Genomic DNA, 26,180 nt, shown 5'->3' with positions numbered 1-26,180 from the left:
CTGACTGGCACACATGATACTGTTTGGTATTTAATTGCAGTGCCTAAGTATTGCCAAAGAGGAGTTACACAAAATGTTATCATCATGTCTTGCTCTGGAACTTTCTCTTAGCTTGGTGAACTTACAGTATTGATGAACTCGGTATACATGTACTATAGCCATATAGATGAGTGTTTCATATACTTAGTCAAAATAATGATAATAATTGCTATTGCCATAGAATGTGAGCTTTACATGATCCACTCATTCATTTTTCTGATACTTACCTAAACAGAATATCATAAATATTTCAAACAAATGCTTAATCATTATATACTGCAAGGGGCTAACACAGGCATACAACCTTGAGTTGAAAGTAAACCACAATTATTCTGATACACCAGTATCCAAACTTAGATTTGTTTTTGATTCTCTCTGCAAATATTGCTGACATTACAACACTTAATCAAAATAAAGAAGCTTCAGCTCACTTCTCTTGCCCTTCAATGTGTCTGTGTTGTCACCAGATGTAAGGGAAGAAGTACAAAATGAAGAGTTGGATTCTGTCATTAAAGAAAGAAATGATGAGCAGTGTTTCTGGGGTGTCTGTGTCTATTTCATAATTTACTTTAAAGTTTATTCTTAACATATTTTTGAGAAATTATTTGTCCATGGCACCCTCTGTGCTCTCTATTGACTTGCATTTTGCAGAAATAACACTCACTTGGGTTTCAAATACCTATAAGGTAATTAGGTTTTGAGGGGTACCAGTCACTGCACAGAAGAAACCGGCTTCTGGAAAGATTGGTGTACACTCAGTGTGTGCTGTGGTTCCATTGAAAGTCTGCTCCCCTCTGTTGTCTTTGCCAGCAGGGCCTAGCACAGCAGGCTCATGTATGTGGAGTGGCTGAATTTTGCTTTGGAATTTAATTTGGTTTCCTGAAGTTGGAAAGATTGCATAGAAGACACCATTTCCCACAACATTCTCCTCAAGAAACCGGCTGCTCGTGGCTTGGACTGGCGTACGCTTTGTTGGGTTAAAAACTGGCTGGATGGCTGGGCCCAAAGAGTTGTGGTGAATGGAGCCAAATCCAGTTGGAGGCTGGTTACTAGTGGAGTCCCCCAGGGCTCAGTACTGGAGCCAGTCCTCTTTAATATCTTTATTGATGATCTGGATGAGGGGATCGAGTGCACCCTCAGTAAGTTTGCAGATGACACCAAGTTAGGTGCGTGTGTCGATCTGCTCGAGGGAAGGAAGGCTCTGTAGGAGGATCTGGATAGGCTGGACCGATGGGCTGAGGTCAACTGTATGAAGTTCAACAAGGCCAAGCGCCAGGTCCTGCATCTGGGGCGCAACAACTCCAAGCAGTGCTACAGGCTGGGAGATGAGTGGTTGGAAAGCTGCCTGGCTGAGAAGGACCTGGGAATACTGGTTGATAGGCAGCTGAATATGAGCCAGCAGTGTGCTCAGGTGGCCAAGAAGGCCAACAGCATCGTGGCTTCTATAAGAAGCAGTGTGGCCAGCAGGTCTAGGGAGGTGATTGTCCCCCTGTACTCGACTCTGGTGAGGCCGCACCTCGAGTACTGTGTTCAGTTTTGGGCCCCTCACTACAAGAAGGACATGGAGGTGCTCGAGAGAGTCCAGAGAAGGGCAACGAAGCTGGTGAGGGGTCTGGAGATCAAGTCTTATGAGAGTGGCTGAGAGAGCTGGGGTTGTTTAGCCTGGAGAAGAGGAGGCTCAGGGGAGACCTCATCGCTCTCTATAGGTACCTTAAAGGAGGCTGTAGAGAGGTAGGGGTTGGTCTATTCTCCCATGTGCCTGGTGACAGGACGAGGGGGAATGGGCTAAAGTTGCGCCAGGGGAGGTTTAGGTTGGATATTAGGAAGAACTTCTTTACTGAAAGGGTTGTTAGGCATTGGAATGGACTGCCCAGGGAAGTGGTTGAGTCGCCATCCCTGGAGGTCTTTAAAAGACGTTTAGATGTAGCCCTTAGTGATATGGTTTAGTGGAGGACTTGTTACTGTTAGGTCAGAGGTTGGACTAGATGGTCTTGAAGGTCTCTTCCAACCTAGACAATTCTGTGATTCTGTGAAGACACTCTTGATGTGAAGATGGGATAAATTGGAGCAGAGCTTGCCCCTGCGTGGCCAAGGTCTAAAAAGCTGTCATAATAAGCTATGGGGATAATCTATATTAATATAGATATGGAAGTGGCCATAACGAGCAGTGCAAAATTTTGTCACATTAAAAAAACAATATTGCCCAGTTAAAGTAAGCAAGAAACAGAAAAAAATCAATTTTATTAGTAGTTATGCTTAATCGGGCATTTTGTAATGTAACATGTGACCTTGAAGTCTACATAATATTTGGATGTTAAGTGTAATCAAAAGAGATCCATGATGAGCTCCTGTTAATTTTCACAGATAAATCAGACCATCAGATTTGGAATCTGCTATTCATCTTGTATAAACATTGCTAACAGGACTACAGAAGAAATAGCTTTCCACTAAATCTTTAATTTTTCAAGGTAAGCTACGGCTAAAAGGAAACATTGAGAAATAATTATCCCAAACCGGGCACTAACCCTCTACCTGGGGTTCAGCTTGAATCTGGATTTCTTGTCTAGACCCAGAGGCTCTTGACTGTTCTAGGTACTCCTTTTTGCCTTGAAGTCAATGAATTCTCAGATCCAAAGCAAAGCCTCATCCTAATGAGATTTAAAGTGTAACTTCCCACAAACAAGCTGTAGAACAAATGGAGGGATCCAAATTAGTGGGATTACTTAAATAGTATACACTACTCAATGAATAATTATATGTAAAAACTAACCTTAACGAGCAAGAATAAATTTATTGAAACAATCTGGCTCTAAGAAAATTCACATCTGAGTCTAAATATAAAATTGCCTATTTACCTCCAAAAAAGTCTCATGACTGATAATATGCCCGCATTTCAAAAGTTTTTTAATGAAACTGCTGAAGTCCTCGGGACATTCTGAGAAAGAGGCAAGACGTCAAACATGGAAATGCCTGAAAACGTCACTTTACTGAGGAGTAATCTATCTGACAATTTTTTTAAGAGGTAGAAGAATCAGAGAAGTAGACTGAAGGCCAGTGGCATATGTTGCCCCATTTGGTAGCAAATGACTTAAAAAATATTTCCCATGCTTGGGCAGAAGGCTTTATCATAATGTGCAGTAGAACCTGACTGTGTTTATTTTCAGTGATGACTGCTGTAATTAGGAACTTTTTGGTAACAATAAAATATTACATTTACTAGTCATCAGAACTGTGCAACCAATGTGCCCAGTGGGAGATCTCATTTGGAACACTGAGAGCTTTCCTAAATGAAGCTGATGTAAAGTAAATGGCGTGTCATTTCAAGGGTGCTGAGAACTCATTGTTCCCATTCTCTTCTGTGGTTTGGTAGCTGTCTCTACTTCAAAGTGCCGGGTGCCTTGGAAAAAAGGCCCATGTGGGAAAAGTGTAGGGCTGGGTATTTTAGGCCTGGATCATCCCACCCAAACTTCTGGCCAAAGCCCAGAGATAACTAAGATAGGTTTTTCTTTGCTGTGGGGAATCTCTCAGCTCTGCGTCAAGAGACAGTAGCAGGCCCAGAGGAAGAGCCAGCCATCTGAACCAACCCGTGGAAGTCCCTGCTTCTCTTCATGGACTCCAGGGAAATCCTGAGCAGCTCACTTCCTGATTTAAATACCTCAGTTAAGTGGGATAGATTTAAGCTTTACTCCCTGTCCATAGCTGTAGCATAGACTTCCCCTGTGGCTGCAAGGAAATCATAAACTTTAAGTATTTCTGTTTCCCTTTTCTAACAGAGATATTGTAGTACTACTCAATTTCACAAGGCTGCTGGGAGGCTTAATATATTTTTTTGTGTGTTGCTTTTGGAGTCATTCTGACGGAAGGCATTTTGTGCTATTAGCAGTTTATGTATGATAATAATACAGTGTTTAGAGAAAGTGATGTGAGATCAGAAACTCTTTTGAAAGGAAATCTATTTTAAAATGTGTAACTAAAATAGTTAAAAAGTAGGCAAATGCAGTGAATATGATTCTGTAATATTGAGTATATTTTTTAGATTACAGTTGAGTAAATGGTTTATAGCTGAGACAGCTATATTCTATTCTGTATTAGCTATGTTCTGCTAATTGTGGGAAAGGTTCTCATTCTTACAGTATTCTTAAACCCACTCCAGCAGCTGCAGTTCCATCCTGTTTCATTTAAGGTGGATATAGGACTTCAGCTCAGTCTTGCACAGATTTTGAGGAAGACTACTGAGGAATGGATAGTTTTTGAGACCTATTGCTACCAGAAATTTTGAATAAACTTGTCATTATCAAAACTGGGCTTGCCTGTGTGATTTATTGCAGACAAATCCTGAATGGTGAAGATAATTGGCAACCTGTTTGTATTCATTTCAATTTACAACACAGCTTAGTTCAGTCTTCTCTGCATTTGCTGTGAGTTGCAAACAAGGAAGAACTAATAAATGAGGATCTTCTAGAACCACTGTCATGGTTTTAGCTGTGCTGTGAACCTCATCTTCAGCACCAGCAACCCAAGTGTCTTGAATAAACAGCTCTGGTTAAAGTCTTCCCAGTAGCATAAGGATTTCCTCTCGTTAAAGTGTTGAAGTTTGATCAGGAAAAGGAAATTGAAATAGTATCATATTTCACAGGAAGAGTTCTTTTTCTTATGAAACAAGCTGTACTTTAACACAGGGTTATTCTTGTGTAACCGCATGTGCATATTTTAGACAGTGTTATGAAACACCACTGTGGTGAATACTCAGTTGGAAGGGTAATTTAGAAATGCCATAAATTGCTGCACGTCTACACTACATTCTCATTAAAGTTTGTGCGCAAAGATCAAGCTTTGCTATTTATTACCTTAGTTGGGAATCAGGTTAATCTCAAATAATTTAAGTCACTCCTATATTGGGATAAGAAGCCTGCCCAGGGACTTGCATCAGTATAATTAACCCTTTTTAAAACTGATGCAAGTTAAACTAGTACAACTTTCTTGTCTAAATATGACCTAATAGTGGGGCTCTGCTAAATATTGTACAAACATATGGGCATAGACATTCAAAGCATGACAGATATGGGGTCAGCTGGAAAGATGCCCAAGTTACATTACCATGCATTTAAAAAATGATTTGCTTTTGGGATTAAAACAAATCAAACCAAAGAAAAATGAGTTAAGATAATTTACAGTCCCTCTGTGGAAGTCATATAGGAAATCAGCATTCTATTAGACATTGTAGCTACATGAATAAAGTAAGTTTCTTATACCTCCTTAACTCACTTCTAGCAGCAGAAATGGAAAGGAAAGGAAAAAAAAAAAAAGAGAGAGAGAGAGAAATCTACTAAGAAAAATGGGAACAATTAGAACTATGATAGTTTTATAGTGGAATACGTATGTCTTTAGTAAGGTATTTTAAAGGTCTGCCATATGGCAGCACACAGACTAGTCATATGATCTGTTACTATTCCCTTCTAAAACAAGAGAGAAATAAGCTTGAAAGTGTGGATGCAATTTTACTTGCTGTTGGGAAATCTGGGTTGAAGCTCCATCAGTAAAAAGTCCTGACCCCAAATTGTGTAAGAGTCTGAAGAAGTTCTTTGCCTTGGACACCTCTCCCTGGTGCCTGAGTCTGTGCATACATGCACCCATGCATATATACATATGCATGCATTTGATTTTTGGAGTGAGTGGTGTTAAGGTACACAAAAATCCTTTTCTAAGTATCGTGGCTTAAATCCATTTCTACATTTTATACACATTTATCTGCTGTTGGAGGTTTTGTTTTAAAACAATCTTCACAGCCATAATTTGTTTGTCTTAAAGAGGAAAACATTACTTTTTATATGGTGGGGATCATTTATAGTTTGGGCCATTGCTAAATACCTACTTCAGATACCGCCTGGAATTGACCTGTAGGTTCAAAACAAACAAACAAACAAAACAACACACACACACACATACACACACACAAATAATAGAAGGGTTGCTAGCAAGATAAAACCTTGTGTATTATTCATGAATTAATTCTGTGTGAACGAGTCCTCATACTATGTTGCTTGTAAGTTATGTGTACATTTGACATTGTCCTTTTGAGATTACATATGAAGCAAGAATTTTCATATATTCTGGAAAAAATATCAGATCCAAATACTGCCCATCCCGTATATGTTTCTGTCCTTACGTGTTCACTGCAAGACAAACCTAGTTGTGCTTCGTGCCTTTGCAAATCAAAGCTGTGCATGGCATCTGCTTCTTTAATAGGACTTGGCATAACTATACAGTTCTAATTTTTCCTCATGTCTTCTGGGAATTTTTATTTATCAGAATAAATTCTTGCCATTTGGCATGTTTTGTCTAGTTGTTTTGTTGCAAATCCTGTACCAGGCTTTCCTTTTACAATAAGAATGTGGGGGGACAACCAAAATCCACTTGTTCCAGTCTGCAGAACAAGTTCAACCAAGATCCACTTGTTCCAGTTAGCAGACCCTGTTTGTCCCAAGGATTTGGGTTCTGGCATGCTTTCTTCTCTCTCTAGACCAACGAGGTGGATGGAGTTTAGAGATTACCCTAGAGGTAGGATAAGCTCTAAGTATCCCTGCCAGGAAATGAAGGCAAGACTAGAGAGGTATGGGAGAACTGGAAAGTTGGAGCAGATGACCTTAAAAGGTAATTTCTCTCTTTTTGACAACGCAGTTCCTTTCACACTGCAGCACAAATGATCAAATTGGTGCTAATCATTTTTGAATCTAAAATCTATTTCTGTTGCAGGCCAATAATACCAGACTGATCCTGCCTACTTTTACAACCAAATTTCCTTTAAAGGCTATCTGTGTGCAAGAGGATTTTCTTGAAAGATAGTACCTATGTTATGAAACTTCTGCCTTAGGGATCACATCATTTTGGAGGCCAGGCTTTTAGTTTCCACCTCCTGGAGGTTTTACAGACAAAAGCACTAGCATAATTTGGATGCACCTGCCCCCTATTTTAAATGTTACAACAAACTTTCAGCCATTCTTAAAGACTTTCCAGCCTTCAATTATTTTCTTACTTTCTGACTGTGGGTAAAAAAAAAAAAAAATAAGTAAATTCTCAATGTGTAAATTTACTATTTTGAGATATAGTTTAACATTTGACCTTTTTATACGTTCCAAATCCTCAGAACACATTTTAAATATGCACACAAATCAAAGCATAAGTACTAATACAACCTCCAAAGAAGATTTTACGTCTATCTGTGTGGTAATGGTAGACTTGCCTGCCCTTTGGTTCATATTATTTATGAATGTTTTAAAGTTGTCAGATGATGTTTATAAAAGTTTATTTTTCTTTCTGAATCTCGTCTGCAAATATGGTCTTGCACAATGCAGATTTAGGGGAAAATAGTGTTTTAAATGTTGATCTTGTAATTTTTTCTGAGCATTGTATTGAATTAATTTTCAGCTTGGATTAAACCACCTATAGCTCTACTTAAATGTGCTGATTTTCACTTTCTTACATTCATCTTCAAATAGCTTTAGCAATAACCATCTTCTGGGAGTTTCAGTTTTCATGCAAAAGTCTTTTGTAGGAAAGAGAACAGTATTAAATAGACTCCCGTTTTAAAAAAATTCTCTCATCAGCTCAGTACGTGGGTAACAGGGAGGGTGAATAATATGGTTATTCACATGCTTTTCTCTTTTCTGTTCTGAGTCATGTATTTGTGTGCAGGAGGAAAAGGACTTTCAGATAATTATCTTACTTCTCAAAAACTAATATTTTCTATGGAAAATCTATTTAGGGATGGTCTGATAGTTCTGAAATCTCATAGAAACACTTTATATAACACCTGATCCTCTGAAGTCTCCTCCAACACCAGAGAACTCAATGAAGACTGCTAGAGCATTTGAAAACTGGGCATTCATATGTAGATAAAAGTAGCCAAAGTGAGGATTTAGGATCACTGCCATTAAATACTGAGTATATTTATATGCGTCATAGTTAAATATTTACCCTCTACAGTCTTAATTCATCAGGAAATTCCTGTGGCCTTCTAGGCCACATCAGCAAGTCAACACAGTAATGGGCAGCCCCCAAACCATGATGCCTTTGGTGCTGTGCCTGGAATGCTGAGGATCTGCTTAAAGGGAGAATTGCTCAAAGAAATGACTTACTTAATCTCTTCCTGAATGAACTATTTCCCTTTGTTCCTTGGCTAAGACTTCATACTTCACTGTGTGTGTGACTTACAATAGTAGAGAGTAACGGTCAAGGGCCACCTATCTTTCCTGCATCACTTCTATCCTGTTAATGGGAAAGGCCGTCAATGCTCAGTTAGAAAGTTTTTGTGCTGCTGTTTCTGTAAGGAGGAGATACAGACTGCACAATTCTTTATCACTTTAGCCTGTTAACTTCAGAAGTGATGATTAAGGTTGTTTCTCTTCACATTTTTCTTGAATGATCCAGTTCAGTCTCTTGGCTTTTCCAAGAATTCCAGCTCAGGCCTTAAATGTCCTTCTGTATATTCCTCTGACATCATTTACCTCCATGACATTAGTATAACTCAACTATGTTGCCCCCGGCTTCATGTCATTTCCTTAAGAATTATTTTTACCTTACAGGTACAGGACTTCTATGCAGGGAAGCTGACATCATTTATCTTCTTATATAGGGAGTGATACAGCACAAGATGGCTTTGCCAAGCACTAGACAGTTAGCATTTAAGGTGAAGGATTATTACAGCAAAATAAATTCGATAATCATTGGTAAAAGATAATTTTTTATAGTTTGATCTGCTTGATGAAGCACTGTGCCAGTCACTGTACAAAGGTCTATTACGTGACTCTGTTTGCACCCAAGAGGTATTCTGTTGAATGAGTTGATTTCAGATCCTCAGAAACTGAGTCTTGCTGAGAAAGCTGGCTTTGTTTCACATTCCACCAATAAGGAGCCAGTGCATTAGTTAAACCTCTGCCTCTCACCTCACTAGCAAAATTCTTGCATATCGTTGCCTATGTATGTAGTCCTCTCTAAAGACAAAATATAATGCTTCGGTAAATCGCGTAAAATATATGTGATGAGTTTGTGGGTCAGGTAATCTGTAAATGAAATACAAATATATACAGTTTTTTCAATTGCTTTTTTATGGCTTTGAATGCCATAAAATATTGATGGCACAGGTAGCTCCCAAAGAATGGAAAATGAACTTGTAACCATTGACTATTATATCAGGGAAAGTGTAAAGGACCTGGACCATCAGGTATCAGTGACAGAAAGATGGCAGGAGTCAACTCTCCAAAAGATTGTGAGGGATATAGAGGAGATGGGAGTTGGGGGTGACACTTCAGAACAAGAAGCGTGCATATTTGAAGTTGATAGAGGGATTCTTTAGAAGACTGGCAGAAAGAGTGAAGGTTGCTGTTGTAATCCATAAATTTCTGTGCTGCCCAAGCTAAAAAACATGTCAATAAAACATACACAATAGGATAACTTGTCCTGAAGTGACAGAAAAGTCTGAAAAATTGCACTGGTGTACAGCATGTTTAGTAAAATGCCCTGAAGCAATGTAGCTCTAAACTATTTACTGGCTGCATGACCCTATAAAGATCATAATACTATATACTAATACTAATACTATATAATAATATTATATCAGATACTATATATTTCAGGAGTAATATAGTTGGATTAAGAAATAAATCATCATAGTTGTGGAAGATTTTACTTTAAATAAAACTTTTTTTTTTTTTTTTTTAATACTAGAAAATACATCCTTTTAAACTTAAGAATACAAGAACAAGAAGAGGTGGCAAGGGAGATGTTCAGCAGCAAGTTTTAATAAGGAAACTGCGAAGTCTCCGAGTTTTGCTGGTTATTAAGATATCTGAAATGCTAACTACCCGAGGCTGAAATGCTAAGTAGAAGCAGAATGCCATTTGTGGCAGTACGTATGGTCACCAACATGTTACTCTCATGACAATTCTTTCACTACCATCAATGAGAGTTTCAGAGGTGATGTTTGCATTTGATGCATGTATTTGACCACTAGGTGAAAAAAAACAATTTACTAACATCAAGCAAGTACCTCAGAGAGTTTGTATGAGCTAGAGTGCAGAAATACTAGAAAAGCATTTGCCCAGACATGTCAACTGTAGATTTTGGCAAGATCTGAGGACTCAGTCCTGAAAGCACATTTTGAGTTGATGGTACTCTTTCCACAAAAAGTTTTTTACCCCATTGAATAAATTTATACAATTTCACTGTTGGGGAGTGTTATCACAAACATTTAGTTATGTTTCAGTAATGCTGGACTTCAACAGAAGGTAGAACTGAGTGGGAATTGCTCTGTTACTCTACAGCAGCACACATGTTTTATGCTTTTGAATAAGTAGATGAAGATGGAAATTCTAGAGACTTCCTAGAGTAACCTTCCTATAGAGAACAACGTCACCATAATTCAATCCATCAAAAAGAGGAATTATAGTTCCTGCACAGTTCACATAGGGGATCGTATGACCTTAGATATCTTTTTGTTGTCAATGAAAGTTTACCATGAGAGCACATGCTGTACAGGTCACCGATAAGTCTTAAAAACATTATTAAACTTGTTATTTATACAGGGAATTAATGAACTTTGTATCTAAGTGTTTGTGCAATGTATTTACATATTGACTTTTGAAGTCCAATGGATGGACCAACACTAAAAGGAATTATAAAATTTAACACAGACAGAAATAACAAAGATTTGTCTGTAATTTGGGTTTTTAGAGCTAGGATGCTTGATTATATTTCTTTAATGCTAAACCAACAAGCCAAAAAAAGCACCATTTGTTACCTTCTACCATAGTACCTTGCAGTGCTCCCTGCAAAAAAACCTGTACTATGAGTTGTAGAAACAACAACAACTAAAATGTTTCTTGATCCAGTATTAAAAAAGGAAAAGGAAAAGGAAAAGGAAAAGGAAAAGGAAAAGGAAAAGGAAAAGGAAAAGGAAAGGAAAAGGAAAAAGAAGAAAAAGGAAAAGAAAAGAAAAAGAAAAAGGAAAAAAGAAAAAGAAAAAGAAAAAGGAAAAAAGAAAAAGAAAAAGAAAAAGGAAGAAAAAGAAAAAGAAAAAGAAAAAGAAGAAAGAAAAAGAAGAAAGAAAAAGAAGAAAGAAAAAGAAAAAGAAAAAGAAAAAGAAAAAGAAAAAGAAAAAGAAAAAGAAAAAGAAAAAGAAAAAGAAGAAAAAGAAAAAAAAAGAAAAAGAAAAAGAAAAAGAAAAAAGAAAAAGAAAAAGAAAAAAGGAAAAGGAAAAGGAAAAGGAAAAGGAAAAAGAAAAAGAAAAAGAAAAAGAAAAAGAAAAAGAAAAAGAAAAAGAAAAAGAAAAAGAAAAAGAAAAAAGGAAAAGGAAACGGAAACGGAAACAGAAACGGAAAAGGAAAAGGAAAAGGAAAAGAAAGAAAAAGAAAAAGAAAAAGAAAAAGAAAAAAGGAAAAGGAAAAGGAAAAGGAAAAGGAAAAGGAAAAGGAAAAGGAAAAGGAAAAGGAAAAGGAAAAAGAAAAGGAAAAAGAAAAGGAAAAAGAAAAAGAAAAAGGAAAAGGAAAGGAAAGGAAAGGAAAGGAAAGGAAAGGAAAGGAAAGGAAAGGAAAGGAAAGGAAAGGAAAGGAAAGGAAAGGAAAGGAAAGGAAAGGAAAGGAAAGGAAAGGAAAGGAAAGGAAAGGAAAGGAAAGGAAAGGAAAGGAAAGGAAAGGAAAGGAAAGGAAAGGAAAGGAAAAGGAAAGGAAAAGAAAAGAAAGTAAATGAAAAGAAAAGAAAAGAAAAGAAAAGAAAAGAAAAGAAAAGAAAAGAAAAGAAAAGAAAAGAAAAGAAAAGAAAAGAAAAGAAAAGAAAAGGAAAAGGAAAAGAAAAAAGAAAGAGAAAAAGAAAAAAAAGAAAGAAAAAAGAAAAAGAAAAAGAAAAAGAAAAAGAAAAAGAAAAAGAAAAAGAAAAAGAAAAAGAAAAAGAAAAACAAAAAGAAAAAGAAAAAGAAAAGAAGAAAGAAAAGAAAAAGAAAAAGAAACAAAAAGAAAAAGAAAACGAAAGAAAAAGAAAAAAAGAAAAAGAAAAGGAAAGAAAAAGAAAAAGAAAAAGAAAAAGAAAAAGAAAAAGAAAAAGAAAAAGAAAAAGAAAAAGAAAAAGAAAAAGAAAAAGAGGAAAGAAAAAGAAAAAGAAAAAGAAAAAGAAAAAGAAAAAGGAAAAGAAAAAGAAAAAGAAAAAGAAAAAGAAAAAGAAAAAGAAAAAGAAAGAAAAAAGAAAATGAAAGAAAACAAAAAAGAAGAAAATAAAAAAGAAAAGAAAAAAAAAGAAAAAGGAAAGGAAAAGGAAAAGGAAAAGGAAAAGAAAGGAAAGGAAAGGAAAGGAAAAGGAAAAGGAAAAGGAAAAGGAAAAGGAAAAGGAAAAGGAAAAGGAAAAGGAAAAGGAAAAGAAAAAAGAAAAGAAAAAGAACAAAGAAAACAACTTAGCACTCCTACACATCTTCGAAACATTTAGTTATTTGGCCACTGACCCCATGGGGTATTTCCTAGAAGCAGAATTGAGCAAGACTGAAATTGTCACACTGTTTTGGGTATGAAGATATGCTATGGACTCTTGAAGTGCAAAATATGAACCAAAGTATTACATCTTTTCCTTTTTCATGCATTTTTAAAGACTACTTCAATATTTTCATTCATTATTTCACTACCAAGATCACAGAAATCTCCTGAAATTACCACTGAAATTTTTTGGTTCACTGACACTAGAATTAGCATTGGTTCTTTTTCTCTGGGCTGTAACTCAATATGATGGAACACTGGAAATGTGTTTTAGGGTAAATTTTCCATTTGTATTCTTCTTAATTTTCAAGCTGACTGCCCTCAATGTTAGTTAGGTCAGTGTGGTTTTAAACGCTGTCACATTTTCACTTCCATAGTAAAATCATTCTGAAAGGCTATAAGCAAGCTGCAGCAAGATTTTTTTTAGAATATTACTCATAATGCAATACAAGTTTTATATTGTGAGACAGCTCCACATTCTAAGTCAGAATTGCTTGGTGATTTTTCTAACAGAGTAGATATTAATTTTGTTTTTTCTTCCATTAGGCTTAGTCTGGTATTGCTATCACGTGTTTTCCAGGTGTTGCTACCATGAGCCCCTTACCAAAAAGTATGACTAGAAAAAACAATATCCTATGGGAACATAAACCCAAAGGAGGTTTTCAACACATTCCACAAAATAAGGCCATTATCATTAAATAGTCTCAAAAGGACTACAAACTTGGAAAAAGTGGTCTCTTGACTCTCACCTGGAGTGTGATGTTAATGAGTTCCTGAGTAGCTTGGCCTAATGCTGCTCAGAGTGAATCAGTGGTAAAGTGTGAGCTTGATTCCTGTCCAGGAAAGGGTATTTCCCAACCTCAGGTCCACCCAGCTGAAGCTGATTCCTTGCCCCTTCCTCTCTACAGAGCTTCCAGGGGCAGCAGAAGTTCTGGGTCCACTTCTTGGCGCAGGCTCTCTGGAGCCAAGTACTTCAACACATCTCTGCCTTTTTGTAAAGGGATTTCTTAACGGTAAGGGACAGACCTCAGTTCTGTCCAGACAAAATTTCTTGGCAGAACAGGAAATTCCCAGAGGGCTAGGAGGAATTTTGAAGGGCTGGAGGGGTATGTTGCAAAATGCTAGCCTGGCACCCATGGAGACTGAAATCTGTTATTTATAGAAGAGCAGAGGCAGAAAAGAGATGGTGTACTGCTTCACAATATGCTCTACAATCCCTGCATTGTGTCAGCATAAATTTGTGGGGTACCACATCAAGGACAGAGATGATAGTACAGTCTCTATTCCTAGCCACGTCTTCCCTTCACATGCCTAGAAAGATACCAGCTAATGCCACATGCAGTGACATTTTGTAACACACACACACACACACACACACACAAAACACTTTTAGAAAGACCTGGAACAACAGTGTAAATCAGAAATAGTGTCAATGGTATCAGTGGAACGATGCCAATGTCAATCTGCTGCAGCTGAAAGAAGGCTCAAGCCCAGTCCATGAGAAGCAGACAAACTTCAAAAACAATTTTTTTGTTGCTCATTTGAGGAGAGGATTGTGTGTACAGGCTTTATTATGTGCACAGTCTTCTCTTAGCACTACCCAGGCCTGAAAGTGGGATGCACATGCCATGAGAACAATTTAATAATGATATTTTGAGCATTTCCATTTTTGTTCATATCAAAAAGAATACAACTGCAACTTTGCCTGTAAGATTTTTTCTGTATTGCTCTTTCCAGCCCCCCAAAACACCAAAAAAGAAGCAAGATTTCTGTTGAAAAGGAAAGCCTGAAACTGATGTGGAAGACTATTTGAATTTAAACCTAGTTTTGGTTTCTATGTGGCCCGTATTTTCAGGGGCCATTTGAGTTTTTAAGGTTTCTTATGCTGAAGCCAGACAGGAAATGTATTGGTTTATTTTATGTTTAAAATAGTAAAATCCTTTTTGTTGAAGTTTTCAGCAGATTATTTGGACATTTCTTTGAGATAGAATTGCTTCATAGCAGAGGTAGTCTAGTTAGAAACCTTTTAATTGGAAGGCTTGAAACCTCAGGTAAAGGTAGCAATATGTTAGAAGGCAATATATCCAAATCAAAATTTTGTAGTTTTCAGACAAAAGGTTAGAATTCTTGACCGAGTAATGTCATCTGACTTGTTTTTATCTATGTATTTATATATAAATTAATCTTCTTTTTATTAAAAAAAAAAAAAAAAAAGAGCTTTTTCATAAACTGAAGGAAATGTCACTGGAAAACATTTTCCTTCTGATAGAGTATCAGCAGACTGCTACAAAGTGACTGGTTTACCACAGACTTAAGTGAAAGTAGAATCAAGTTCCAGTATTATCTTGGGGTATGAAGGAGAAGCCTAAGTGTAATATGTATGTCCAGGCACAGCTAAAATGTTAGAAAAGGGATGCACTGTATTGGTGTTGTCCTGTTTATCTGGAAAGTTGCTTCTGCAGTTCCTTTTGTGTGTGTGTGTGTGTGTGTGTGTGTGTGTTTGTGTGTGTGTGAAGAAGATAGAGAGAATATGCATGTGGAATGTTGTTGATATAGAAAAGATTATGCAAACTGTTCCCACTGAACTAGAGACATCTGAGTTCAAAGAGAACTGTTTGTAACTTTTCTTCTACTGCCCCGGTTTTTGGTTTAATTAAGAAAAATATTTTTAGCTGGCTAATTTAGCTCATGCTAAAGGACAAAAAAAAAAAAAAAAAAAAAAAAAAAGCAATGTAAAACTGTCAAACTGCTTAAGAGAAAGTTCCTATAATTCTGTGGTGGAACAAACAAGTAGATCCGTATTGAAGGTATGGTAATAGTGAATTGATTCATGTGTAGTAACATACACGAAATGCCTATCTGGATGTCACAGAGATGATCAGAAAGCTAGGAGCTCTTTTCTTCTGAACTCAAAGGAGCATGCTTGTCTTGGCTGATAGGGGTATTTGTCATCCTTCTGGCACCTTCTGATGATGGTGCCTATTAATACTGTATGCCAGTCACCAAGCCCAAGTACTTTTGTGTTTCTATGCTGCAACTTGATGACAAAAAAAGCTTACTGTGCAGGTGATGAGATAAATTTTTAAAAATGAGAAGAACCACTTGAGTGGTGGAGTGTTCCTCCCCATTAATTCTCTCTCTTCTTTCTAGAATTTTTAAATTTCTTATGTTTTTCTGCTTGTGTTATCTTTGTTAACAAATGATGAAATTCAGATATCTGTGATTCTTTTATATTGTGCTTTTTTGCAAAATGATTGTTTATTAAAGATGTTCATTACAAACAAAAATTGACTGTTAACATCTTCCTCTGGGATTTCTTTTGTATACATAATAAAATAGTATGCCCAATCCTTAAATCAAAAGTTGTGTTGTATTCCTATCTCTAAGCAAGTAATGAAGGTTTTTGATAGTTATTTTAATTTCATATAACAGATAAAAAATAAAATAAAATTAAAACATTTGTCCTTCACTATTCATCACAACTGAATAATATAGATTAAACAAAACATGCAATGGAGCAGGAACACATAGGTTGTTAACACAGGTGAAATGCAATTACAATAAATATTTCAAGGACTTTTTGCTCGGAACAAAGTTTACCAAGTTACTGACAAACTTGATTAGAAATTGTTAACATAATGATTATGTTTCAAATTATGAACAACAGTTTACTTATGTTTTCTGATGTATATATAAAGCATATACAATGAAATTTGAGCTATAGTGATGTCAAAGGCAGAACTTCAAGAAATTTCAGTGCAGTCAGAGCCTCATTTCAAACACTGCTGATTTCGTTTCTGGCATTATGAAAGAAGTGGTGTTCATGACATATGTTCAGTGCATATATCTATTATAACTCTCTTTACTATTGACGGAGACTCCATGCTTTCTTTAGTGTCTTGCATTCATTTCTTAAACAATGGCAACAAATGTTCATGCTTCTATAGCCTGTACTCAACATGTTTTACAGACATCAGTGAAAAAAAAAAAAAAAAAAAAGCTTCACAGCAATCAGAAGTTTTGGTGATGGCATTCATTTTGTTTTCATTATCCACTGGAAAATCCAAAATGCACAAAAGGTATTTCTGATACTTGAGAAATCCAAGTGTAGCCAACAATAAAACTGAGTAGAATGGTTTTGATATAAATCAGCAAGGCATCTGGATGCTCGTGGTCACCAATACGTCATTCAAAAAAAAAAATAAAAATTTTTTTTTCAAAACCTGTGTTTCAGGGTGCCAAACTAGAGGTGTCATTGCTGAGAGTTGCAGCTTTTCAAATAACAAAAAGAAAACACATTGAACCAAAATTTAAACCATGTTGTAGAAACATAGAAAACAGGCTTTTCATCCAGAGGTGCTGCTTTGAGCAGTGAAGCCATGAGTTTAGTTAGCTCTTGTGCAAACCAAAACAAATTTTTGGGGTGCTCAAACTTAAATATTTTTTTCATATTTGGGGGTATAATTTCCTCAGTCTTCTTATCTATTACGCTAATATAAAAATGTTGGTGGGTAGCTACTGCTGTTATATGGAAGACTTCCTGTATAGCTGGTTCCTAGTTGTTCTTGCCTCGTTTGCTATTGTCTGCCTTGACAAATTTACCCACCTCACTGGAATGAAAACCAGGCCAGCCAGAACTATTGTGTTCATGCACACCAATTAATTTTCTCACTCAATTTTCAGGGCCTTTTTTCTTTTTCTTTTTTTTTTTTTTTTTCTTTCTTAAGAAACAATCCCTTGTCACAAGGTCTATGATTGATTCTATGATTCTACGACCTGACATGCAAAGGGGTGGTCATACTGTGGAGCAGTTTCTCCTCAGCACCATTCATGTAAAAGCCAAACCGTTTGACATCAACTTCTGTGAGCCAAATGAAGAGAGCCATATCCTCATCTTAACAAGTAAAAACCTTTCTTGAACTGAAAAAAAAATAAAAATAAAATTAAAAAAATGCTGTGTTACAGTCCGTTGCTTCCCATTAGTGTAGAAATGATATGGAAACCTATCTAACAGCATTAACTCCTAAGTTTTTAACATGGAAAGTAAAATCTGAAAATTGTTGAAAGTGCCTTAAAATGTCCTCTATAATTTATTAGCAACAATATCACTTCCCCATTGGGGTTAAATGTGATGACAGGTAAAATATAGAACATGTGCTGCCTTACATGAGTCATACTAAGAACTTATCCAAATGATTGAAGAAATGCATAGACCCAGTATTATTTGACATAAAGAATGTACATTACATCTCTTTGTTTAATCACCAATAGGAAAATCACACAGTTTTACTGTAGTTTTGAAGCACTTTATAATTTGTTTTCCTTTTAATATATGTTCTTTGAGGTTTAGAACTATTTTAAGAGCATCATATGCATTCAGAACATGTACGTTAGGTGAAAAATGTAAACTCTGATCTCAAAAAGGGCTGTAATAGCTAGCCTTGACTTCAGGAGGACAGGTGGATGTTTAGTGTTTTTGAAAATCTGTATGTAGATTAAATTTTCAAAGATGGGTAGCAATCAGAGCACACAAATTGCTATGCTCATCTCTTAGGAGCTTCAAAATCAACTTCTTCTGAAGATTAGACCTGTAAGATAGCATGTAGGGTAGCCTTGAGATTGATAAGTCAAGAAAGGCAACAGAGTTCCACATTGTTATCCAGCATGTTAAATTATGGAATTTTCCGTCATTGTTTTGGTTTGTTGTTTTTTGTTTGTTTGTTTTGTTTTGCTTTGCTTCTAATCTTTATAAGGGCAAAAGCAGACATTTATCAGGACCTTTGAACTCTCTACTAGCCTGGAATTTGTGAATGAATCTGTCATATATGTACCTAAGGTAAATTTAATTCATACATATGTGTATGCTCAGCTAATACCTTGGTCTATTTACTTTTGAGATACATTTGCTTTGACTGCAGTAGGCCATGCACTTCCATGTTCCAGGCTGTCCTGGAGACCTGCAGCAGAGTTGAAGGACAGGACCAGGCACTGGTCTGCTGCAGGCTTTGGTGGGAAGTTGCCTCTCCAGTACATATCCCATCAATAGAGTTGCTTCCATGTTTTACACTGGCAAGCTGAAAGCAAAACTTGAACTGATGAGTAAGATTAATTTTCACTGTAAAAGTCACCAAAAGGATCCAATTTGGATCAAGTTTGTGGTAGCAGAGCTCTAGCAGAGGTAGTGGAATAATAGCAGAGATGAACTTGTTGTATAATGGTTACAAAGTCTGAATATTTTCAAAAGGGATTTGTCTCTAGGCAGAGATTTGGGCCAAATTCCTCAATATTCTTCTTGTGTTGCTTCATAGAGATTTTTTATTTTGGTTCCCAAGCAAAACATCATTCACTGCAGAACAAATAACTATGACAATATGGGTATCTAATTGATATTTTATGAGTAAAACTGACGTTGCTGCATATTTGTCTACAGATTGTGTAGTTTTCAGACACATAAAGGACAGGATTGAGCTTTTCTATACAACTACTATGTGCATATTTCCAAATTTAACACATTTACTATACTGTATACTATTTTAGTTGTCTCTTCATATGTTTCCATGTGGTTTCTACTGTAGGTCTTTGAAAGCTATGTTCATATAAATATTTAGAATAGCATACTTTTGTTTGATTTACAGTTTTTTTCCCAGTGTCTTCTAGTTTGGAAAAGCCAGCTTGTTATGTCAAGCTGTTGTTATCTCTATCACATAGCATGTAAAGAAATTAACTATTAAAAACACATAAGCTCAAATAATAAATTGGTATATATGTAAGAAACATCAGCAGGACAGACACTATACAAATGCTGAGTAGGAAGAACATTAAATTTTCTGTAGGAAGAAGGAGAGATAAGAAAATTCCAAGTAATAATGTTATTATGCCTGAAAAATATGGCTCTGAGCAGATTCTTGATTTAAATTGCCACTAACTTCAATGCACGTTTGTTTTCCATTTTGCTTCTACTTATGTTTTGCATTTGTTGCCCATACCCATCATAGCCAGATGCATGGCTCTTTCTTTGGACAATACCCATAAGGACTTAAATGAAGGCAACTAGAAAATTCCTTATGAAGGTATTCAAAGATATTTATGTTGCCTGGTATTAGGGACTATGGTGAGAATTGAGGCTGTGGTTGTGAATACAGTCTGAACTAATAATCATTACTAGCACAGGAGATTTTGATAGTTCCTACAGAGGAGCTTTTGTATGATGGCAGTCTAAATTCTGGTGAGGCCTACTTTTCTTTCAGAGACTCACCATACTTGGCTGGGTCTGAAAAAGTGATAGTTTCCTCTTATTTCAACACCAAGGAGGCTGTGGAATACTTTAGCATCATTTAGTATAAGAAAATTTTTAATATATATATAAACCTTTTTACCTTCCAATTATGATCCAGAAATACCTAAACTGTGTTAATTGTGCGTACTATTTGGTAGTCAGATGAAGAAAGGATTATGTCACATCCAGGAATTCATGAGTGCTCGAGCAGAAGAATATTGAATGAGACTCTAAACATTTGCAATTTCAAATAACAGACTATATATTTGGGAAGAATCATTTTATCATATTTTGTTTATTATTTACTGCCATGGAATCTGCATATACTGGCTTCAGAAATAACTTTAGCTAACTGTGTTACGAATGTGAAAAGGAATCTCTCCAACACAGGCTGATCTGTTTGAAAGTTGGCACAATGTTAAAGTCATCAAAAATAATGTGGATGTCTTTGTGGTTAAACAATTCTTTCAGAAAATACGTGTAGTTTTTTTTTTGTTGTTGTTGTTGTCATCATTTTTTGTTTTGTTTTTGCTTTTCCTGGTTATAGTGAAAATTGAGCCATATAATAGCTCTGATGTAAGCACTAATAATTTTATTTGTAATGCAGGTATTATTATCCATCATACTAATACTGACCTCTATTTCTTTGAGAACAAGTTCTAGCTCTTAGTAACACAATTTTAGTTTAAGTTTAGTGTAGTTTTCTCCTGTGATTAAGTGCTATTGTTCATCTATCAGATTTGGAGAAATTAATAGAGTCATTTAAATCTTGATTTTCCTATTCATCACACAGAATTATAGAATTAGGGATGGGGCATCCACAGACTCTCTGGGCAACCTGTTCCAGTGCCTCGCCACCCTCTGAGTGAAGAATTTCCTCCTAATCTCTAATCTAAATCTCTCCTCTTTTAGTTTAAAACCTTTCCCCCTTGTGCTGTCGTTATCTGACTGAGCAAGAGTCGCTCACCATCTTTTTTATAAGTCTGCTTTAAGTGCGGAAGGGCCACAATGAGGTCACCCTGGAGCCTTCTCTTCTGTAGGCTGAACAGCTCCAGCTCTCTCAGCCTTTCTTCGTAGGAGAGGTGCTCCAGCCCTCTGAGCATCTTCCTGGCCCTCCTCTGGACCTGCCTTAACAGATCCACAACTTTCTTGTTCTGGTGGCTTCAGACCTGAACGCAGCACTCCAAGTGCTCACAAGGGCAGAGTAGAGGGGGACAATCACCTCCCTTGACCTCAACAGGTCATGCCTCTGTTGACGCAGCCCAGGATGCAGTTGGCCTCACCTGTTAGGAGGTTATATAGCAGTAAGACATGAACACACACACAGCAGAGTAGTTCTGCTGAATATTCTGAACAACTGGAAGATCAACTGGAAGATATATTGTGAACAGGAAACAAGAGTTTAAAGATAGGAAGCATGGATCTTTTTATAGAGAACAAGCATACTTTTTTTTTTTTTTTTTTTTTTTTTTTTTAACAAGGAAGATACTTAGCAAACAAACAAACAAAAAAAATTCTTTCAGTGTAGTCCTCCATGCTTCTAGTAAGCACTTTTCTGTACTTGCTTATATTAATCTGATTGCAGATGTTCAGAATTACACTAATTATTCCTGTCCCTATGATCTTATTTGTCTAGAAAACTTTAACAGAGACAGCATAATGCTTTTCTAGCAGACACATGACATCATGAGTCCAAGAACAGACATTTATATTTCTCTCCTTTGTTGTTCCATTTTCAGAATCATCCTCTTCTTCCTGTCAGATGCTTTAATCTAGATATTTGTCTGTCTATAATATGTCTTAATGTTTAGACATCAGTAAAATTAATTAAAATTCTTTGTGTGTTTGTGTGTAACTCACTAAGAACAGTACCAGATAAAGTTGGTATCCACATCAAACTATTAGGAATTCCATTAACACTTCACATTTTCCTTTTAGTTCAACCAAGTGCTTCGTGTCTTTTGTCATTTCCTTAACAAATCATTAACATTGTACTGGTATCATTATTTTTATCATTGTTATCTATTAAAATATTGCAGAGTCAGGGAATTCAAGGTGAATTACTTTCATTGCATTTCCTATGTGGAAGAAATGACAGCTGTGTAGGATATATGAAAAAGCACATTCTCTTTGTTCACCATTGTTATACTTCTCCAATTATATCTGAATTTTAATAGTTTACCAACTAAAGGTACTACTGAGGTAAAACTAACAGCTATTTGGACCATCTTTCTTCTTTCACAAATAGTTCCTCCATATAACAGTAGGCTCAACATGAGTCAGCAGTAGACACTGGCAGCCAAGTGGGCAAACCACATTTTGGTATGCATTAAATACAACATATCCAGCCAGTCAAAAGAGGTGATTATCCCACTGTGTTTAGCATTGGTGCAGTCTATCCATGAGTATTGTGTGCATTTCTAGGCTCCACAATATAAAAAGGATAGTTAAGTACTTTAATGCATCCAGAGGGGGAAAACAAAGCTGGTAAAAGGGTTGGAAGGGATGTCCTGTGGGGAGAGGCTGATGACAACTGGTTTGTCTAGTCTGGAGAAGAGGAGGCCAAGAGGCAACCTCATTGTTCAGCTTCTTGGGGAGGGGAAGTGGAGAGAGAGGTGCCTGTGTCTTCTCCTTGGTAACTGATGACAGAATATCGGGGAACGGCACAAAGCTGCACCAGGGGAGGTTGAGACTGGACATCAGGAAAAAAAATCTAATGTGAGGGTGGTCAAACACTGGGACAGAATTTCTAGAGTGATGGTTGATGTCCCATGCCTGTCAGTGCTCAAGAGACATTTGAACAATGCCCTCATCAGTATGGTTTAACTTTTGGTCAGCCCTGAAGTGGTCAGGCAGTTGGACTTGATGGTCTTTGCAGGGTCCTTCCAACTGAACTATTCTATTCTTTTATTTTCTATTCTTAACAATAAGAAATATGACAGCAGCTGTATGGAGTCAAATCAAAGCTACATCTAGCTCAGTGTGCTATCTCCAAGTAGAATGTGTAAAGAATAGTACAAAAATCATGATTTTTTATTTTATTTTTTTAATCAAGAGTGTCTGAACTCAAAGCCATGGGGATATCAAAAATACCTCAGGGGTACTTTAAGCCAGATTTTGGTTTCAACATACAAAGTAAAATATTGGATTTCACCTCCATGTTTGAGGAGGTGAAATGGGGACTTGTTCAGTCCCCATTTGAACGAAAATATGTTGTGGCTACTCTACTAAACTGATAGATGTATAAATATATATATATTTCTTAAATTTAAGTTAATGTAAAAATTGCATTAGAGTTTTAATTGGGGATTTTGGGAACATCTTGCCTTTGTCAAAATGCTTGGAGATTATTTTTAATTGGTGGTAGAATATTCCTCTTCTACAACCTCATATTAAATAACCATCTGCCCTTCCCAACCCCACCCCCCACTTCACCCCCCCCCCCCCCCCCCCCCCCGTCTCCATATAATTATATGGAAAACAGAAACAAAAAATTATTCAGTTTTAGGACCATGCCTATATTACCTACCTGAGATTACCTATAATTTTCTACTTCTTTTTCATCACCTAGATGACTTGTTTCTTTCTTCTTTGTACTGTTTTTATTTATTATAACTATTTTCTTTTCTTTTGATAATTTGTTATAGATTACTTTCCAGTTCTTATTCTGCTGCTCAGGTAGTTTCAAGAAGATTCCAATATAGTTTCTGTTTGATCAGGAACTATTCTTTGTAATTATCTGTGAAAGGAAATGCAATCCTGGCTCAGAGACAGCCAATCTGATCTGGCTTTGTGCCGCAGGTCTTGGATTCCCTGAGATCCCAGGGTACAGAGGAACTGGAGTGCCTAGGAGTCAAAGCTGACCCTGAAACCTTGGCACTTGGATGCTATGGCTCCCATGAGCTTCAAAACTCCTAGCTTCATATCTGTCCAGGCTGAATTTGAGCAAAGAGCTTGCTAACCTTGGAGGACCTGGGAGTCTGGACCTTTGCAGCTGGCAGTCCCAGGACTTTCTGTGAATCCATTCAGTTGCTCTTTGCAGAACAAGGAGCCTGTAAAGGATGTCTTTGTGTTGAGCTACACAGAAGCCTGAAAGTGGAAGGGACAAATGCTACCTGGAAATAAAGTTTGCATTGCACCTTGCATTTGAGCCCAATTCATGAAACATGCTTATAACAATCCTTATAACAATAATTTGGAATTAAGGAGAAACAGTTTTGGAGTGTTAAGTGTGTTAACTTGGGGGGCCTCTGCAAGTTTCTGCAGGTTATGCTCTTGGAAACACTGATATGTGGAAGAAGAGCATTTGAGGTATCTTGTGATGGCTCCAGAAGTTTGATTTCAGTTCTTGTTCCAGATTTGCAACAGAAATCAAGACAAATCCTTGATTTTTTATGACCCCAAGGTTATTTTCACGTAAGGATGTATGCAGATGCATGTATAGTATGTGAGTATGTGTTTATGTTGGAATTCTGCAACAATCGTAATTCTATTTCCCCTAAAATCAGCTGGAGCTTGGCAACTGATTTCAGCTAAAACAAGTTAGATGTTCATTCAGAAATAAACAGACATTTTTGGCAAGTTGAACATGTGTCTTTTCATAATGGTTATGAGGCTTGCTGCTTTTTAAAACTGGAATGTGGTTTGTGTAATTTACAGATATAAACTAAAATGAAAAAGAATTCCAGAACAAAAGTGACAAGGTTGCTAGGGTTCCAGTAATGTGGACACTTACTGGTTTTGGTTATTGTTATTACCAGTATTTTTCTGTCTAAAGAAATAAAATACATCTCTAGTCTCTAGATACAGATGCAGAATGTTATCCTTCCTCTTTACTTTGGATTACCAGAATTTTATGTGTGAGAAATTCACTTCTAGTGACAAGATCATAGTTCAAGTTCAGTTTTCAAGTTCAATGAAATAGCTTCCAAACATTCCAGTGCTTACCATACCTTAATATTTCATAGAATCATAGAATTGTTTGAGTTGGAAGGGACCTTAAAGATCATCTAGTTCCAACCCCCTTGCCATTTGAAGGGATACCTTCCACTAGACCAGGTTGCTCATTTGGATTCTTCTTGCATATGAACTATGCCAGTTTCTTTACTGTGCAATATCTGGGTTAAGAATGCTATAGGAAAAGTTTTTCTTCTTTGTTTGTTTGTTTTCCCCAACATTTCTAATATTTCTTGCCTGAGGAGCTTCTGAAAACAGTCTTTTTTATCTCTCAAACTTGTTGCTGTTTCATCAGGTATTGAATTTTCCAAACCTTCCAGTGCATGATCTGATAAGAACAACAACAAAAAAGAAATAGGCTAAGTTTTGTCCTGTTTAATCCACTCTGTTGGACTCTTGAGTCTTCCAAGAATCTCTCTTGAGACTACCAGTCTTCTCTCTTGAGTCAGGCAGTTCTGTATAAAACCACTTTCTGACTTCCTGTCGCTGCCCCAGCACGTGGAGTCTCCCAAGAAGAATTGCTCCTGCCACCTATTCGTTAGGAGAAAATTGGTTATCATCTTACTCTGCTGCTCTCTCTCCGAATTCAGAATTGAAAGAAAAGCCACAGCCTGTCTCTCAATCCATCCTCTGTGAAGTAGGGATAGCTCTGTGACCAGAGAGGGGTTGAGTTCAAAGCATGCACTGCAGTAGTATTGGGCCTCTGCTAAGCAGTTTGCTTAATTCTCAGTTAACTTTTGTTACGTGAAGTAATGCTTCTTGGTATTTGACAGTGCAATAGAAATGCATTGTTTGAAACAAAGGTTTAGACCCAAAATTTAACTTTATCAAGCATATGATTAAACATCAGTGAGAAGAGAAGCAGCTAAAATTGTGTCTGAAAACAACTACACAGAGAGACACAGAAACCTATTCAGAGACTTTATATGACCATTAAAAGAAAAAAAAAAAAAAAAGAGAGAGAGAGAAAGAAAAGTTGTGATATTGTTGAGTTTCTATCCTAAACTTTCTGGCTGCCAAAGCAAGCAATACAGTCCATATTTGTTTTCCCTTTTTCAAGTACTTGCTGTTCAATAGAAACCTCCACAATTGCATATCACAGTATGCAGTTACTAAGATCAATATGAAAAGGAAACATAGAAGTAATAATTTTTACAAAAGGATATTATTAACAGCTAAAAGAAGTGTTTCAGATAAAGCAGAAAGTATCATGTTTATTACATACTTTTTTTTTTTGCCAGAAGCATTAAAATTTAATGTTCAGAATACACTTAAGACTCATTACAAGCAACTCTTAAACAGAAGTGCCAATAAACATTAGTTGTTAGCTTTAAAATCCCTCGTGATTTTAGGACATTTTAAACTATAGATTAACATATAGAGTGTATTTAGAAAAT

The 26,180-nt window shown here is 36.5% G+C and overlaps 1 protein-coding gene and 1 long non-coding RNA gene across 3 annotated transcripts in view; one reads left to right on the top strand and one right to left on the bottom strand.

The window, feature by feature from the left end:
- The window catches only part of LOC121064753, a 29,199-nt gene extending 15,288 nt beyond the window's left edge, over positions 1 to 13,911 (bottom strand). The window contains exon 1 of the long non-coding RNA XR_005816668.1: positions 13,301 to 13,911. This is a non-coding gene — a long non-coding RNA (uncharacterized LOC121064753). The remainder of the gene's footprint in view (positions 1 to 13,300) is intronic.
- ANGPT1 (angiopoietin 1) overlaps positions 1 to 26,180 on the top strand; it is a 187,088-nt gene that overhangs the window by 3,733 nt on the left and 157,175 nt on the right. The window lies entirely within an intron of this gene.

The sequence above is a fragment of the Cygnus olor genome, chromosome 2 (genome assembly GCF_009769625.2).
Source record: "Cygnus olor isolate bCygOlo1 chromosome 2, bCygOlo1.pri.v2, whole genome shotgun sequence".
Taxonomy (NCBI): domain Eukaryota; kingdom Metazoa; phylum Chordata; class Aves; order Anseriformes; family Anatidae; genus Cygnus; species Cygnus olor.
Note: the sequence above shows the minus strand (reverse complement) of the source record. Positions and strands in the feature narration are given on the sequence as shown.